Genomic DNA, 3,918 nt, shown 5'->3' on the forward strand with positions numbered 1-3,918 from the left:
AAATCTTAGGCAAAATTAAGTGGTGTCCAAATTTGTTGTGCAATGTTTTGAGGGAAAACACTAAAAATTGTAGTGATATAATTAGGAGACAAGTTTACATCAAAGTGCGAATCCAGTCAAGAAAATTCGTATTACCAATCCGGGTTTTCCTTTTGACGTACACGATGATGACAAAGTCTTTGCAGCTCCCTGCATCCAATTTAATAACAAAAATGCTGTTACAAGATTATCAAACTACTATTTAATAAGCATACAAAAGATTATATATACAAGAAAATTCATACATGTGTCATGACCACATCGTTATAGTAATTCTCGATATAAGATGCTCCAGAAATATCTTTCCTATAGAAGAGGATAAAAGATGTTAGCTTTACTTAAAATAGATAGACGTAATTCTTATGGACATCAAATCTTGTCTAGATACATGGTCTTGTATGAAAGCTTAAACATTTATGAAATAACCTGCATCCGAAATGTACTTTGCTTTAGCGCCCTTAGGAACAAGAGATCTAAAGTTATCACAATGCAAAATTTATGTCAACCCACTAGCTAAATATCCTGACACAACAGCTGTGTATGAATACTAAAAGTTACAAATGTTTGATTCAATAAAAAATAAAGGAACATTCATAGGAAAAATTTGTACATTTTCAGCTTTCTTCATTCCTTTCTCCAGTTGCTCCTCCATAACAACAAGAAAGATACTTGCTCCCCTGAAGTAAAATTTGATGGCCTAATCGATTTTGACGAGAAAAATATTACACCAAAAGAACCATCCACTATAGTTTTCAAAAATGCCGTTAAATTATATCCATCTATCCATTTCAAGAAAATTCAGTAAAATATAAGAAAAAATAATCTTATGAACATGATGACTTACAAGTTCCACTGCTCCTACATCCCTAGTAAATGATGAGTTATCATAGTATCTTACCTTGATCCTATTCTAATTATAAAAATCTTGATATTTATATGAGACAATAGTATTAAAAGCCTAGGGTAAAGAAGATACAATATCCGAGAAAAATCAAAATCCAAGTCAATCAAAAGAATGAAGTATACTGGGGTTAATCTATGGCACGTTGCACAAAAACCCATTGAAAGCAAGCTATTTAGCCATGTCCTTGGAGGAACCTTGTTTTTAATTCATAAGAAATAGGCAATCTACAACATTTTGGCACCATCTTCCTCCATGAACATCAAAGACAAACACATCATAGATTATCCTCAACATAAACCAGTAACATAACTAGTTTACATTTTAATATGATATTTTAGCATTCTACAGTTAGAAAAAATTTAATAGCTCAGAATAATCTCAATATGAACCAGCCAATTGTTTATTCCTGTCCTAGAACCTCTATCAAGATGGTACACTAGTGGAATCCCATCTAAACAAACTGCATATACAAACCAAGTGAGCATATATAGTTAACCATTTTTTTAGAAATACATAAAAAAGTTAATATTAACATGATGGCATTATTATGTTACCAACTCCTTTTGCTACAGCATTGTGAAGACAAGTCTTATCAACAAAAATTGCTTCGGTCCTTGATGAAATCAGCATGTAGAAAAGAATTTACAGCATTGTTTTATATAAATAATATCAACAAGAAACTTAGAAATTACTTCTCGAAAGCAATAATAAAGATATTAAGGGACAGGGTGTGAAGGTTATATATAGAAACTATAACTGGTTTTCTTGAAGGTTAGAGTTTCTATATATAACTTTCACGCCCTCTCTTAGAATTGTTGTTATTCCTTTCGAGAAGTAATTCCTAAGCCTTTTGTTGACATTATTTATAAAGAACGATGCTGTAGATTCTTTTCTACATGCTGATTTCATCGAGGACCGAAGCAGTTTTGGTTGATAAGACTTATCTTCACAATGTTGTAGCAAAAGTAGCTAGTAACCCAATAATGCCACCATGTTAATATTAACATTTTTACGTACTTCTAAAAGAAAAAAAATGGTCAACTATATGTGTTCATGCTGTTTGTATAAGCAATTTGTTTGGATGGGACTCTACCAATGTACTATCTTGATAGAGGAACTTGGACGGGAATAAACTGTTGGCTTGTTCATATTGAGGTTATTCTAAGCTATTAAATATTATTTTTTTAACTGTAGAACGCTAATATCATATTAAAATTAGTTATATTACTGGTTTTTGTTAAGGAGAATTTAAGATGCTTTTGTCTTCGATGTTCAGAGACGAGGGATGGTGCCAAAATGTCGTAGATTGCCTAGTCCGTGTGAACCAAAAACAAGGTTCCTCCAAGGACATGGCTAAACAGCTTGCTTTAAAAGGGATTTTGTGCAACGAGCCACAGATTAACCCCAGTATACTTCATTCTTTTGATTGAATTGGATTTTGATTTATTCTCGGATATCATCTTCTTTACACTAGGCCTTTAATAATATTATCTCATGTAAATATCAAGATTTCTATAATGGGAATATGATCAAGATAAGATACTGTGATGGCTCATCATTTACTGAGGACGTAGAAGCAGTGGATCCTGTAAGTCATCATGTTCATAAGATTATTTTTATCATATTTTACAGAATTTTTTTGAAATGGATAGATAGATATAATTTAATAGCATTTTTGAAAACTGTAGTGGATGGTTTTCTTGGTGCAATATTTTTCTTGTTAAAATTGATTAGGCCACCAAACTTTAGTTCAGAGGAGCAAGGATTTTTCTTGCTGTCATGGAGGAGCTACTGGAGAAAGGAATGAAGAAAGTTGAAAATGTACGAATTTTTCTTATGAATATTCCTCCATTTTTTTTACTGAATAAAAAATTTGTAACTTGTAGTATTCATACGTAGGTTGTTCTGTCTAGATGTTCAACTGGTGGGTTGACATCAGTTTTGCATTGCATAACTTTAGATCTTTTGTTCCAAAGGATGCTAAAGTAAAGTGCACTTCAGATGACGGTTATTTCAAAAATGTGTAAACTTTCATACAGGGTCTTGTATCTAGACAAAATTTGATGTCCATAAGAACTACATCCATCTATTTTAAGTGAAGTTAACATCTCTTATCTTCTTCTATAGGAAAGATATTTCTGGAGCATCTTATATCGAGGATTACTACAACGATGTGGTCATGACACATGTATGAATTTTCTTATATATATAATCGTTTATATGCTTATTAAATAGTAGTTTTATAATCTTGTAATAGCATTTTCGTCATTAAATTGGATGCAGAGAACAACGAAGAATTTGCCATTGTGTATGTCAAAAGGGAAACCCGGATTGGTAATGCGAATTTTTTTGATTAGATTGAATGGATTCACACTTTGACACAAACTTGTCACCTAATTATATCACTATAATATTTGGTGTCTTTTCTCTCAAAACATTCCACAACGAATTCGGACACCACTCTTCATTACAAATTCTGCCTATGGTTCATGGCAAGTTAGTATATGTATTGAATCTCAATGACATGAACACTTTTATTGTTATATCTTATCTTTTTCAATCAACTGGTTTTATGGACTTAATTCTTTTCACATAGCTAATTTTTCCATATAGGTAACATTTTGTCTACTAATGTTTCGGATCCAAATCGTACTTGGCTCAATTGCAAGAAAAATATTAGCAATTGCTCCCAGAGTCAGCTCCAAACCATTCAAGGTATGATAAGTTGTTTATCTAAATATTTTAACAAGCATTTTACTAGCAACCAATTTGATGCTATTTCCTTTTGATGTGATTTTTAGATTTCAAATTGGGATTTATTGATGCATTGAAGGGAATTGGTGTCTCTATAACAAGAGGGTACTACATAAATTCTTGCTATACACACAGCGAAACTGAAGGAAAACATGGTTTGGGACCCATTCTCCCTTCTTAAATAACAAGGTTAATGTTCGTTACCAATTTCACGATTACGT

The 3,918-nt window shown here is 32.0% G+C and overlaps 1 pseudogene; it reads left to right on the forward strand.

Moving 5' to 3' along the window:
- The first annotated feature begins 1,839 nt into the window (after window positions 1-1,839).
- Window positions 1,840-3,151, forward strand: LOC111373176 (annotated as a pseudogene).
- The last annotated feature ends 767 nt before the right edge of the window (window positions 3,152-3,918 follow it).

Source organism: Olea europaea, unplaced genomic scaffold (assembly GCF_002742605.1).
Source record: "Olea europaea var. sylvestris unplaced genomic scaffold, O_europaea_v1 scaffold10760, whole genome shotgun sequence".
Lineage (NCBI taxonomy): Eukaryota > Viridiplantae > Streptophyta > Magnoliopsida > Lamiales > Oleaceae > Olea > Olea europaea.